Source organism: Tuber melanosporum, assembly GCF_000151645.1.
Source record: "Tuber melanosporum whole genome shotgun sequence assembly, scaffold_114, strain Mel28".
Lineage (NCBI taxonomy): Eukaryota > Fungi > Ascomycota > Pezizomycetes > Pezizales > Tuberaceae > Tuber > Tuber melanosporum.
The window spans coordinates 193,563-209,363 of record NW_003298771.1 but is presented as its reverse complement, the minus strand read 5'-3'; positions in this window follow the sequence as shown (position 1 = coordinate 209,363).

Genomic DNA, 15,801 nt, shown 5'->3' with positions numbered 1-15,801 from the left:
ACCCCACGCTTTGGAAGCTGTAAGTTCTTATTTGCTTATAGCTTCGGGGGAGCCGGTACTCCTTGAAGCCGTTGGGGTGGCAGCCACAGTGATTGATGACTGTGTGGCAGTATCTGCCACGTACTTAGAGTTCCCTGAAACTATTACCCAATAGCTCTTTTCTGCCAAGATGTGGATAACTGCCAAGTGCCACTCGTGGCAGTTGGCCACTCTTGAAAGAGGCCTGATGCCCAGAGAGGCAAGAACATTAAGTTCGTTGCTGGTTCACTGAGACATTCTGTAACGGAGGAGGATAGTGGTGGATGAAAAATATTGATAGTGGTTTCGTATTGCTCGAAGTATTATCAGCCGTATTCCCAAGTAAGCGTCAAGCCTGGCTCATTACCTGTTGAAAATCATTTATTGTAATAATGGCTGGCGATAATACTGAAGCTCGAACAAGGATAACACCCAAGACGAGTCACTCGATAACAGCGCAATGCTAAAGATGTTTTCCACGACGCTCAATTTGCCCCTCTTAGCCCTAGAAATGCTCTTCATTATTCTCTCCTTACAGGCGCGAGCGTGGATCCTATATATACAACGAAATAGCAGTTACAACAGAAATGTACCCGAGTCCTCAACTACAAGGTAGCTGTTATAGAAGAATGTTCTCGCGTTTCCTCCGCGGCCTCCGTATACCAAAGGTATCCGACGAGGTCAATCATCGGTAACTAGTTAGGTCAACCATCGGTAACCAGATCCCGAGAAGCCACCTCTTCCCATCGGGGGTCTAATTAAGGTTAGTGTGTCCAGCTGCTCCCGGAATCTCAACAAGGAGAACGACATGCCCAATTGCTGCTCCTTTCCCTCTCTGGGGACATAGATGCACGCGGATTTCTGGTATGATCTGCTACACCATCCCGATTTCACTGCCCCAGTGTTCTCGGAGGTGATGAGGGGGCGGAAACGGTTTCAGACAACATGGGGCGTGGTGGATAATCCAGGGTTAAGGCCAGGGATCGGCGTTCAGTTCCAGCAAGCACAGTGCGCCCGGAGGACTTGAAATATCTAGATCTCTGGATCGAAGCCATGCTTCTCACAATGAGCTATCATGCAAGCAGAAGACAGGTAGCTCCTACCTGGCAGCTTGAGGAAACATACAGGAGGAAAGTTTTAATCATATCCACGTCGTGTGATTGTTGAGTATGAGCTCCTATTGATGACCTGCCAACTCAAAGTGTTTCAGAATGCACGAACTCTGGCCCCCAGACAGGTCTCCCATTCTAGCTATACAGAACCAGATCCTTCACTCACCACAGTTGCATCCTATCTTCAACATGGCACCAGAACAGAAATAACCGAATACACAGGCGCATATGCTGAGCGACCATAAAGGCCACAAACCAACTCACCACTTGCGCCGCGTTCCCATGCTCGGCAGCGGAATGGTGACCCTCTCCCACCTCCATACCAATCAGAATACGCCTAAATTAAACGTAAAGAAGTCTAGCACGCAGCGAAGGTCGTTGTGTAAGGAAGTTTCTCCTCGCCTGGGAAACGGACTCCCTCGCTTCACACAGACCCCCTATCGCGGAAATCCCTCCTTCTCCTTCGCTGGCTACGTCGGGCTGGACAAAGGGTGACAGAGCAGCCCGAGATTGGAGGTCAATTCTTCGCTCTTGTTCGAGCGATTTCCATGTCGAGTTTATTGTTTCATTCCAACAAGGGCCTATAGAAGCCCTGGCTGTCAGATCACCCAGGTCTATGCCGGCGCAATACTAATGGAAGTGAGATGCGGCCTCCCCAGTGCCTTGCAGGGGAACTTCAGCATATGCTGACAGTGCACTGGAAGCTTACATACCGGTACTGATGAATGGACCTGCACTGGGTACTATAGCCCAAAACTACCTCCTTCTCTTCCTCTTCTAGCAAGGTCGAATACCCAATAGCTTAAACAATAGATGCTACACAGGCAGAGGCACCTTTTAGACTGGATTTGATACTATACCACAGATGGGGCAGAGGTAGGAGATATTTCTAATCCCAAATAAGCTATTTGCTCAGTTTTTGCTCCTTTTGTCCAGTATGCTATGAACTGTGCTTGAAATTCAAATATATTTTCTGTGCCCACGGGTATATAGTCTACTTCCCTTGTAGCTAGTTAAGAATATATATATATATATATTCCTGTTGGAAGTCTACGTGTAGGTTCTAAAGAAAATGTCTTCAAACCAGAAAATGGTTAAGAAAGAATAGTCTGAAACATTTGGTCAGCCAGTCTCCGGTCTCTGATTCTGACTGTATCCCGGCAGAACTTTTCCTTTGGTGTTTTAACTCGAAGGGCGGTGATTATATCATACACAACATCTCAACAATCAACTAAGGGGTAAGAAGTGGGTGAGTAAGGTGTGCTTGCTATACCCCAAGACGACAATGTCGACACGAGAACAACTTGATGATGGCTACTTGGACGCCGTGGAATCTCTCGAGATCTCCTATCTCTACAAGACGAATAAATCGGGTTCAGAAGCAAGAGCCCCTAGAAGTACCAGCGTTTTCCGGGCTCCGCATGAGATCAAGCTATCATACCGGATGCGTTGGAGCCCAGTCACAGGTATTCGCAATTCTCATGGCCTGTCAAAATAAACCTGTTATGGCGTGGCTGGTTGGTTTTCGTCGATAATCTGATAGAGGATTTCATGAAATTCTACGGTATCATACGATATATTTCGCGCCCCCCCAGTTCATATTCTATTCCTCCTTCCGAGTGATAATTTGTGTAGCTCGCTTGAAGCCGAAAATTCTCATTTTGGAGACGTTGGCTGCTGTGCTGGTGGGAATGTAGGGTGTGTGAACGACCAATAAATTTAGATTTTAGTGCAGACAGCCGGTTCTGGGTGTCGTACTCCTTTTGCAGAAAGTAGTAGCTACCATGACAGTTAATGGCACCGCGCCAACTCTACGATATTGTGGGAGACCTCTTGTCGTTGTTCTTCTTAAGATGTATGATATTAGGCCGCCGGGGGTAAGTACATCATGGGGACTCACTCCGTTCCTCTCATATTGAGACAACATCTTCTGGTCGTAATTGACTGGGTGGCCATCCACGAGTCCGACAATATTTCTCGAGTTGGAGCTTCACGCGAGCGTGCATAAACTGTTATTCCACATCAGAACATGTATGGTAGAAACTCGACTTTCCTGAGCTATTGAACTTTGGACATAGCTATAACCCCATGCTGGTTACAACTCTGTTCTAACTAGTATCCACCAATCTCTTTATACCCCTCAAAGTACTCCAAACGCAAGAATCGTAATCCCCGCGCGCGGCCCCCTATGAGCTATTCCAAACCAAGCCCTCAGCCACACCCTGCCCGCACACCCGACTCTCGGCGGCAACGATGGCCGCAACCTTGCCGCAACCATACCCGCGCTAGAGAATACTGGAATACGTTGCGCGCACTATACCGGAATCGCTGAGTCGGCGCCGAGCAATGAAGTGCTATTTAAACGGCGGCTGCCGTCCCTCCTCTATTCCTTCCTCCCTTCCTTCCTTACACTGCAGAGAAGAAGTGAACACCACAACACTAATTCATCCGTCCTTTCAGCTTTCGACCTCTAGTTGTAAGCCTTTCAACTGATACTCGTTGTACCGTGCAAGTGTTGAAGAGAGGTAAGATTGTCCATTGTTTGTCTAACTGATTTCTTGATTGTTTTCTGGAGGCAATTCCGAAGGTAATTATGTTTGGTTGATGGGGGGAGGGTTGACGTTTTATCATATCGGTGATTATAGTTCTAGCCGCGCATAAAACCTTTACGTATAGACTAGGCTTCCACGCTTAGTCGTATATACATCGCTAGAGTTCGAACTCAATCTCGGCTGATAAGTTTAAATTCTCGGCGAATCACGATTCGCTTAGTCGTTGGTGAAAGAGAGATAATCAGACAAAATAAAGTGAGTTGCACAGTCGAGGTTGGTGCATTCACTACTGTGACTAAATGGGAGTAGATAATTAGCAATGCCTTCCCACAGAAAAGGAGAGGAAAAGCTTGCCGTGTCACCTTCCAGCTCTGAAGGACAGTTTAGCAGTAGACGTAGTCTTGAATCCGGTACGTCGAGTCCCGGCGGCAACACCTTCCTTCCCCGCCCTAGCTCCGGGCAAAGCGACACTGACGGCTCAATTAACGCGCATCAAGATTCCGACGATTGGGATCACCCCCCCAATGGTTCGGATTTTGCAGGTGCGCCAGGTGCTCAAGAGTACCCTAGAGCTCCTCTATCTGAGGGTGGAATTGATACTAGTGACGAGACTAGAAGGGTTAACCATGGATATCAAGAGTCTTCCCAATACGGTTCCACTAGCCTTCTGGGTGACGGTAGGGAGCGTCCCCATGGCTCTAATACGAGAGGATTTAATTCTGGTTTTGCAGATGGCCGTGGCCCGTGGCTTGCAGTTCCGCCCAGACCTCACCAAGAGATGGATGGTAGGAGAACTAAAGGCTTTTATGATACAGGAGCAGTTACTCCGACGTGTCCTCGTGCAATGAGAGAAACCTCTGGTTCTAACCAAGGAGGGATCCGTAAGAATCGATTTAGTTGGGTTGAGCCTGCGTATAACGGACCCCCTCCCGAGAACTATCGGCAGATATCTCCTCTGAGAGGCCGCGAGGATCAACCAAGATGTAGCCGCTCTCTCCACCGTCGCGCGCTATCTTCCTACCGTCTCCCGGACCGTGATCGCCATTCCGCTCGCCCTAGTCATAATAACAGCTTAGAATCTGATAGAGTCCCGGACAACTGCCGCGACCATTAGCGTCCCGGTGACTCCCACCCCAGACATTAGACCCGCGGACCGCGCCTCCAGGCCAAACCCCACACTAAGCATGCCTACACCGGAGATGGTAATATGGTCCCGAGTGGGCCTCGCAAGTCCTTCCGTTCGCAAAGCCCTCTCCCTCCAGACAGGGAGCGCAATCCGAATTTTGTGGATTGTCCTCTCCAGCGACGCAACCACACCCGAGCCTCTTTTCAGCGCCCCCAAAAGGCATTCTAGAACACCCCATACCGACCGTCCCCGTTCTCAAATGAACCCCAGGGAGTTCAATCCTCGCCATTCTCATTCTCAGACAAATCCTAGAGGGGCCTTTCGCCTTGCCCCGTACGGACAGGATCTGGATGCTCGAGAGCGCTTCAGAGGTAATAGTCAGATGGGGGCCGCCACTCGGGGCCTTGGTTGTGGTCGTAGGGGTTCTGGAGATGGGGTGTGGCCTCTCGTGACCTCGGTATGCCTGCTTCTAGTGAACTGGTGCCCCAAACCATCCAAGAGCTCCATCAAGAGAATAGTGAGACTCCCCAGGAAGCTGGATGGGATGAGACACCCGAGCACAGCCCTGAGTAGGGGGCACTGTCCAAAGGATGCTCACAGCATGCCCCCCGGGGAAGGGGGGGCCGTTGGATTTGTTGTGGCAGATGGTGGAGTAGTCAAAGGGTGGACAAGTGATGAGAAGGGGTGGAACTTGGTTAGAGAGGCAATTTAAGGCGATGGTGGTAGTTCAGTACGTAAAGGGGCGGGGCTGTGAAGGGTTAAGATTTAGGTATGGTGCGGGTCATGTGCCATGTCTTAGTCAGTGTTGTTAAGGTAGTGTCCTGAGAATCACAGTTCATCCTTAAACTATGGAGATTAGTGAACAAATAACTATGCTGAGTGTGGTGATAGCCCTGCCTCTAACATATCAACCATCGAACCGGGTACTTCTGGATCTATGGGAGCGCATCTCTAAAACCCAATCCTATTTGATCACCCCAACCATCAACCAGCATCCAACCCAAAGAATGGCCGATAGCGTATGGTGAGTAAATATTCCCTTTGGGCCAGAGCTCGGGTGGTAACTAGTTCGGCGGTATCATAGTTGTGGAAATCTTTTACCAATGGAATGAGGGATATTTTGTGATCTCATTCCCTTCCACTAGCATTGAAAAAGATTTCGCTGAAACCGAAATACATATCATAAGTCTGTGTGACTCCCAACACCAGCGCTGTCCTAGGATACAGCCGACCGGTTATTCTGTTGTCCTAGGCATATCCCTACTTTCTCCGGTTGAGACGGACTAATTTATTATCTAGAGGATAGTCAATTAACCTCCAACACTGTCATTTACCCCAGTTTTCCTTCTCTCAAACTACCCAGGCTGTAGCTGGAAACCGCTAAAATTAGAGGATTGTGGACCTCGTGGCGAAGTGATTTGATTTAGGAGAATCATCACCGCCGGGGATATATTTCCTCACTGAGTTACAGCGAGGTCTCTATTTATCGGAACTTTGTTGTCCAAAATTACAAGTATCCCTCCCTGATCTGTGACAGGTCTGTGTGACGGACTCCTGACTCCTGCGCAGTATGATACCCAAGATCTGATCTACTTATGCACCCAGTGGTGGGTGTGCACTACGAGTTTGGCAAGCGCTTGGACGTATGATTTCATAATATTATTATCTTAGAGTTATCATAATTGGTTGTTGGCGCAGTTCCCGGCTGCTACCCGTGCTTACCCTGCATCCTGTACTCGAGTAGAGATACTTGTGACTTGGCCATTTATTTGTCGATTTTCTATAATATTTCTACTGATCACAATGTCATACGGTTTCAGACGTCTATATTGTGCACCAACGAACTTGAATCAGGAGACCCCTTGGCATTTGGCTAAAAATCGAAAAATGTAGGCTAAGTTCAATTCAAAAGCTTTTATTTAATATTCAGCTGTTCTTCAAGTGTTCTGACTAACAATTAGATTTTAAGCAAGGATACTCTGATATTATATCTTATTAGATATTGCATGGTGTAACTTGAAAAATACTCAAAAAACCAAAATCTGGATGTGGATTGAACATAGTTATCCTTTTTGAGTGCCAAGGCTTTCCCCCATTCAAATCCGCTACTGCACACCATAGACATCCGGAACTATAATATTATCATATAAATTCGGGCAACAGGGACACCCCTTCAAAGAACAATCAACTCCTCTCCTCCTCCAGACAATGGAACAACAAAGAAGTGTCATACACCCGGCTAGTCGCTGCTCTGCTCCCACCAATGAATTATTCGCATGAGATAAAATATCAGCTCTCGCACTGAACGCTGTTATTACCTTGACTCCTGCCTTTGACTGCCGCCTCCTCTACTTAAATGTTTTTTTGGATAGTGCTCCGCAAATACTACTAACCCTCCCCCCGTGGTGTTCCCTTTGGTCTGGATAAGGCAAGGCCATTCGCCACGTGGGGGGGTTCTTCTTGCAAAAAATCCACAACCCGCAACCTTATGCTAAAGCTTCTTCTCAGGATATCTCCCCGGTGTCTGGTATTGGCACCCTACTAGTTGTGTAATAAATACTCTTCACACGGCACTCCTTAAATGATATGTAACCACAGACGTGTTATCAGTATCCCCTCTACCGGTAACCCTCTCAGAGCTCCCAAACTCCAATCCGCAGTCCTGGCTGAATGTCAATTCTGTGAGTATAGGACTCTAATAATCTTAAACGTTTCCTGTCTTTCTATCTGTTGGAAAATACTCACAAAAACCTTTGGATTAATGTTTCTTTATTGATTAATCCTTTACCCTAGTTCCTTTGTATCAACTCTTTCTTCCTTGTCACTGGTTCACACTTGTTTGGCTATTTGGGTTCGTGAAAGACAACCTGTCTGATGTACTGGAGTGGGTAGAGATAAGTCTATAAGAAGATAGTGTTTAATCATATATTGTTAACAGGGAATCAATCGATAAAGTCTGCTGCTGAAATCTGTGCTTTGCAAAACTATCTACAGTGGGCATGTTGTCATAATCATGTACAAGACTTGACATAAGCAAAAATCTTCAACTCTTGTTCTTTTGTCCACCTCTACTGCATATGCAAAAACATCTCGGAGCTTGCACCATACTTGATTTCTATCCTGGTACATGGTACAGGCAAATGATACTCTCCGGTCCTCTAAACCTTACTCCTTTCTACTATTCTCCGACCTAGTCTACAGACAACCCTTTTTGATGAAGTATATTAACTACGCAGTTACAGCCCTTAACCCCTAACCGTTTTTCCCATAAAGTAAACAGAGCCGAGTGCTCTACTACAAAAGAAGACACCTCTGGATACCCCAGCATGGGCTGCAGATTCCCTTTCCTCTTTGTCAATACACTTCCCACTTACACCCCATTTCATCAACCTATATAATCACAAATTAAATTGGAGATACAAGCCTGAATAAGCTCAATAGGGATAGGACTTTTAGCACCAGCTGGCCTTTGTCCAAAACTGTTAATGGTACAAGTGAGAAACAATATAAGAAATTGTTTCGATAACACAAACAGATAAATCAGCTATGAGAAAGCTGAGGTCTCTCTTATCCTTCTCATGGCCTTATGGTATAATAATTACAACTAGTAGGCTATCGCTATAGAGAACACTATTGGTAAGTATATATTTAAAACCACAGTGCTCAGTATGATCACAAATACTGTATCATCTGTTTAAAGTCTGTTAAAGGTTCACGGGTTAGTGAATGAGCAGAGAAGGTGCTACCCCATCAAACCATCTCTCAGGAGCTACCATCTGGAATACAAATAGTCCTAAAGTCAGATGAGAAATACAGATTGGTCGCTTGGGACAAGGGAGATTGTCACGTGTTCGCAAGGTGCTAATCACGTTTTTGGTAATAGGTACGATAGTTGGCAGGCGGCCTGCTCTTCTGGAGAGGAGGCGAGAGCTGAGAACTAAAGGAGGCTTCAGAGGTGTACTGAGGAACAAAGAAGTAACCGTTTAACCAAGTATATTGAAATACTGTCTGTCGAAGTCTGACTCTTCTATCGTAGAAACTAGCTGTCTTTAAATACACAAATGTGTTCATGTCTAGCATAAACGAAACTAATCAAAGGTATCAATCGAGATACTTTGGTAAAACTAATTAAGTATCAAAGAGATACTTAAAACAGAACATAAAACAAAACCAAGCATCAAACAATACTTAAAACAAACCAAGTGTCAAAGCGATACTTAAAGCAAAACATAAAACAAAATTAAGTATCAAACAATACTTAAAACAAACCAATTATCAAAGCGATACTTAAAAGAAAACATAAAAGAAAAACAATAACCGAGTACCCATACCGGTTGCATTCCCTAAAACAAAACAACTATTTAAACAAACAAACCTAATAATCATCAAAAGCGGAGTCTGAGAAACTAAATGCTTCAGTTTCTGCCATTTCTTCTTCATCCCTAGTGTCACACCAAAGACAAGAGCAAAAAAATCCTAAGACAATATTTAGACTCAACGAAATGCAAATCACAATAGTCATGAATACCAGATTCATACAATACATCAACCCAAGCATTGTCGCAATCAGGACAGTAGTCTAATCAGAGGATTTCGAAATAGTGTTCATATTGGATAACATTGCGGTTCAACAACAGTCCAACAATCTGTTGTCGCAGCCTCTCGTTGAGCTCTACATAGTTTGACATCGTTATGGTATTTGGATGGTAATTCGTGATCAGATAAGGTTGTCGAGAGCCTGATCCATAGCTTGATGTTCCTCGTCACGGCTTTGGAATTTCGACTCAAAGTACGGTGCCCAAAGTCTATCCCTAGCTTCGAGTTCTGCAAGCCATCGCTCAGTTTTTGGCATCCGAGGTATTCAGCACATGGTGATGTAATTGATCGTCGGGGGGTGGGATTCGTTTGGCATGTTATCTTTCCACCATTCGTTCACCATATCAATAGCGTGCTCTAATTCCTCCACGGGCTTCCAGCTGTTTTTGCTCGTTGGATACTCTTTCCATTTGACCAGGAACTGATCATTTCCATGTCAAAGGTGGTGGTCATGGATTTTGTAACCGGTACAGGTACTCAGTTATAGGTTTTGATTTATGTTTTGTTTTAAGTATCGCTTGGATACTTGGTTTGTTTTAAGTATTGTTTTGATACTTGGTTTGTTTTATGTTTTGTTTTAAGTATCGCTTTGATACTTGGTTTATTTTAAGTATTGTTTTGATTCTTGGTTTTGTTTTATGTTTTGTTTTAAGTATCGCTTTGATACTTAGGGAGTTTTACCAAAGAGTATCAATTGATACCTTTGATTAGTTTCGTTCATGCTAGACATGAACAGATTTGTGTATTTAAAGACCACCTGTTTCTACGATAGAAAAGGCAGACTTCGACAGACATTATTTCAATATACTTGGTTGAACGGTTACTTCTTTGTTTCTCAGTACACCCTCAAAGCCTCCGTTAGTTCTCAGCTCTCGCCTCCTCTCCGGAAGAGCAGGCCACCTGCCAACTATCGTATTCCTTACCGATAACATGATTAGCACCTTGCGAACACGTTACAGATTTCTTCAACTTTTCATTCATCTTTCTTATCAATCATGATAGGTGCTGGTCAAGACTGGGTTTTCCAGGGAACTTAGAGGTATCATTTAGGTGGAATTGCTTGACAGTAGAGGCATAGAAGACTGCAGTATTGCAGCGGTATATACGTCCATCCATTTAGACAGTTTAGATTTCTGTATGCTCGTCAAAGGATAAGACCTTGAAAGGTTCTCGCTGTCAGGGTTGTAGTTTCTTACTGCGTCCAACCTTGGTAATGAACATGTTTCCATATACCATAAGCATATCGCCTGCTGGGATAGGAACATGTTTGCGTCGTCGCTTCTGAGCAGTAGTGGTGCTTCGGAATCAGGCAGCTTTAACAGCTTGGAAGGGGTAATTCTGTATTCCTTGATGGCGGTTTAGATGGTCATCAGAGGTAGTGACTGAGGAGTTCTTGAATAGAGTTTTAGGGAGGAGAGGGTATTGGTGGCCGAAGATTGCCTTGTATGGAGACATTCCCAAGGTGTCTGAAAATCCAGTATTGATATATACGGCTAGCTCAACAAGGGCTGGTTCCCAGTTGCTTTGTTGTTCATTGATCATGTTCCTAATTCCGGTCTTGACTTCGCGGAGCTTTCATTCTGCTTAGTCATTGGTCTTATGATGTCCAGGGGCAGTCATGATGTGATTGATTCCCAGGGAGGTCAAGGTTTGCTTCCAGCATCTGGTGGTGAACTGGGGATCAGCATCACTGACAATAGATAAGGGATACCCATGAGGGATAAATGGGTCTCGTTGGAGGTTATTCCCAGTTTCTTTGGAGGAATCGGTAACCCTCATTGGTTTGAGCCATATGTATCCAGAAAATCGATCCACAGCTACCAAGGTTGTGTTATATCCAGCAGACTTGTTGAATGGTCCTGCAAAATTGATTGCATAGAATTCGAATATTTCACATGGTAGTTGGAGGGTCTGTGCTTTCCCTTCAGGTAGTTGTGTTCGCTCCTTATTTGCCGGGCAGAGTTTACATTGTTTGACGAAATTGGGGCGGTCCTTTCGCATTTCAGGCTAATAAACATATTCTGAGGCATATTGGATGTTGCGGTTCGCACTAGAGTGTCCTTTGTTGTGGATTTCAGTAATGACATATTCTCGAATAGTCATTCTATTGAACATATGCCCTTTCGCGATGTATAGGCAATCTTCACCATAATGTGTGCTGGTATAGACTATTCCATTGGATATATTGCAGGGGGCGAGGTCTCCATGTCTAGAACTATTCATAGCTTTGAAATAGATCAGGTCATGGTGATATCCTGCTATCATCTGGCTTTGGAAAGAGGCGGTCAATTCTTCCCTTGTAGATCTAACATCTCGTTCATCCTCCATGAAAGATGCTCTTGTCCGTTCGATCGGTACTTCATTTTCTTCAAAGGTTTCACAGAGTTGTCGGCGATGCTTAGGAATTGTGGGAGGTATGACAGAAACAATAGTTTCATTGATGTATACTCGTCAGAGTCCACTATACAGCCGTCGTGAATCACCTTTGGGAGGAGAGGATGGTGGAGCTGACTGCGGAGGTTGTAGGTAAGATATTGCATCCACGTAGGCTGCTGCTTGTTCAAGTTCTTCAAGACCTTGGTGTTGTCTTGGGAAAGGATTAAGAGTAAGAGGAGGTTGGGTCACACTATTTTCATCGATTATCTCTTCTGCTCCTACTTTGGTGTCGCAGCTGGTGTTTTTAGAATCGTCAGCAGACATATAGAATGGTCGCTGGTATCTGTTGCCGAATTTGATCTCAGTTTGGTGAAAAGGGCAGGTATCCATGTAACAGTGAGCCCAGTGGAGTCTGCGTTGTTCAGGCTCGCGAGGAGGTGTGCTGCGGAGGGTGCAATTGTCTTTCCACTGGTTCTCAATGTCCTTTCCTTGTTCTGTTCTGGCAGCTCTGTACCTGGTGTAAGAGAAAGGATTAGAGGAAGAGGCAGTACTGGCTGTAGCCATTGATGGTTGTTGTTCATAGGAGGTGTCATCAGGGCTGTCTTTGCTTTGTCTTGTGTGGTCATCAACAAGAGGAGGGTCTGTGAGTTCTTGATTCTCATATAGGCGGGAGAGAGTATCAGCTAAATAGTTCTTTCATCTAGGGGTGTAGATGATTTCTGGATCATATTTGGTGATTTCTCCTATCCATTGTGCTCTTCTCCTTCCAGGAACTCTTTCCGTTTTGAGGTTAGTAAGGGGCTAATAGTAAGTGACAATGGTGAAGGTATTGCCTATTAGGATGTGGCTGAAAGTGGCAAGAGCATCAATCGCAGCAAGGGTTTCCTTGTCCGTCGTTCTATAGTTTATTTGTAAGTTAGCGAACTTCCTGTTGTGTAATGCCGCTGGTCTTGCCATTTCATGAGAGGCTCCTTGTCCAACCAATGCTCCAACTTCTACATCCGATGTGTCAGTAATCGGCCATATCGGTTCTGGTTAGCTGTAGTCAATAGGTCATATAACATTAGCGTTTTTAATCAGTTCCGTGATGTTGGTAAAGGCTTGGTCATGAGTGTAGGTCCAGTCAAATTCTGTATTGCTGGTAAGGTCTATGAGCGGTGCTGTTACAGTGGCATGGTGTGGTAGAAACCTGGAAATATAATTGACTAATCCTAAGAACTGCATAAGTTCTTTTTGATTTTGGGGTGTTGTCTATTCTGTCAAACAGGATATCTTTCCGGGGGCCACATGAATTCCTTTGTCATCAATATCATGTCCTAGGATATCGAGCTTAGCGGCAAACGGCATTGATTTGTTTCTGCTAGCTTAGAACTTAGCTTCCCTTAGTTTGGTACAAACCAAACCTATATGGTAAGCATGTTCGATTTTTGTGTTCAAGAAAATGAGAAGTTCATCAATGTAAACACAGACAACATGGTGGAGGTATTCACTTAGGAGGTTTTCCATAATTGGCAGAAAGGTGGCAGGCGTATTCATATCACCTTGCAACATAACACAGCTAATTAAACTTCTGAATGGTATTTTGAAACTGTTATAGTGTGCAGATTCCAGATCTAGCCTTGTTTGGAAGTAGATATCGCTTAGGTTAATCTTGCTTCGGAATCTAGCCTGTCCAACTGCATTCTGGATTTGGGTTTGGTTTGGGATAGAGGAGGTGTCCATAACCGTGTTTTCATTCCATAGTTAGAGGTCAACCAAGGGGCGGATTCTTTTACCATCTGCTTTTGATCGAATGAACATAGGAGCGGCACCTGGGGCCTCTGCTTACTAGATGACTTCTCTTCTTTGTTGTTAGTTGATTCAGTTGTATAGTGGGCTTTTGTATACATTAAGGATAAAGTAGGTGGGTTGGTTTTTAAGATTACAAGGGTCTCTGAGACGGATTTGGTGGCTCACCTCTCTCATAGGTGGTAGTTGTTCGGGAATCTGATCAGGAAAAACATCTGCGTATTCATCCAATAGGCGTTGGGCCGTTGCTTCACAAACTGCGGCTTGGTATTCTCGGCTTCTTGGCTTGCATGAGACTCGGACCTTCTGATCTGGGAAGTCGATGGTTGATTCCCCACACCTGATTATAGCTTTGTGGTGATTCAGGAACTGCATCCCTATCAATGCATGATATTTAGCTAAGTTTCCGACTAGCATTTCCTGGGGGGGTAGGATGGCAGAACCAAGTCGAATAGTTGCACGGTAGGTTTTATGGCTTGTGGATCGTGATCCTTTTACTGCCATATTGACAGGTATGGAATGGTTAAGGTCTCGAGTTGGGAGTCCATGGACAGAGACAAAAGCATTGCTGATTATGTCGCTTCCGATCGCACCAGTGTCCAATAGCACTCGAGCCTTCTTGCCTTTAATCAGAATAGTACCTTCCAGGGCAGTGTGTGCTTTAAATGTAGCCAGAAGTCGGACACTGTTGCATTCCACATCGATATATCCGATATGGATCTCTTCATATTCGCTGGATTGGTTATTATCACTATCACTCTCAATATTGTTGGCCGATGCTTCTTACTTAATCGCCTTTCCTTTCCCTTTCTTCATAGGGCAGTTCTTTGCCATGTGCCCTGTTTTTCCACATTCAAAACATTCTGCTTTCTGCTGCCTCGATTCTTTAGTCTATTTAGTTTTCTTCTTGAAAACCCTAGGCTATCGTCTTCAGAGTTGCTGGAGGGTTTATGTTGTGGTTGGCTATTCCTACTAGAGAATGTCTTTGTCTTGTAAGCCTTGGTTTCATAGAAAATATCATCCATTTGTTCTGCTCTTGCAATTATTATTGCAATATCATCGCTGTCTTCCTCGAGTGGTTCTACTTCTCACCGGATCGTAGGGTGCATAGTGTCATAGAATCATCCCTTCAGGATGTATTTGGAGATACTTCCATTCTCCATTCAGTCCTTATACATCATGAGATCCCTAGCCACATCTGTGATTTCCTTGACATGCATTTCATTAACTTTCGGGAGCCGGTTGAATATGTTGTAAAGAAGATTGTTAGTGATAGAGGATTGAAATCGGTCTTTCAGGTAATCGAGAACTGTAGATCCTCTTCAACTTACATTTCCGCCATATTGCTTATAGCATTGGTGGTATGCATCAGTTGCCTTTTCTTCACATAATGATCTAATGTATAGTCTGGTTGTATGGTCTTCCACATCTTTCCCTTGCAGGAGAAGATAGTATGTGAGTTCTGTCACCCATCGGTCTAATGCTTCAGGTTTGAGGTCTTATCCTTCTCCGGTAAACTTCGCTGGGAGGTGGAGTTTAAACTTAGGTGGTTCAAATGCTGTGGGTACTTCCTCTTCTCAAGGCTGAGCCCGAGACCTTCCTCCTCTAGAGGGCCCTCCTCCTTTACTAGCCATATCTGATTCGCTACTGGATTCGGAGGCAATTGGAGGTTCAAAAGAAGGCTTCTTTGCTGGAGCAGAAGGGAATTCTCCTGGAGCTTGTATGTCTTCCATGTTTGTAGGTATTTCCGGCTCTTTAGCAGAGCACGGTGATTGCTTTCTTCTTGTAAGGTCTTGTTTTGATATTTGCTTCCCACTCCTGGTTGTCAAACACTCTATCTTGGATTTGAGACGAAGCTGAATGTGCTGTAATTCTGCTGGTTCTCTCTGCTATCATTCTCAGGTGGATATCGATAAATTGATCACGCCTAAATCCAGGGACATGTTCTTAACCACTTGTGAGGTTAAAAAAATGTTACCTGTTCGCAAGTTGCGAATCATGTTATCGGTAATAGGTGCGACAGTTGGCAGGTCACCTACGGTTCGGGTGAGGAGGCGAGAGCTGAGAACTAAAGCAGGCTTCGTGCAAGCTTTGCATTGGGTGTATCCTTCAATAGCCAGGGCACTCTGAATGGTATGCGGTGACACCTTTAACCCAGCCTGCTGTCCCAATTTTGCCCATAACAGTCTTCTCCCCTCCCAGTTCCGTCTCAGGATATGAATTAAATGTCGCA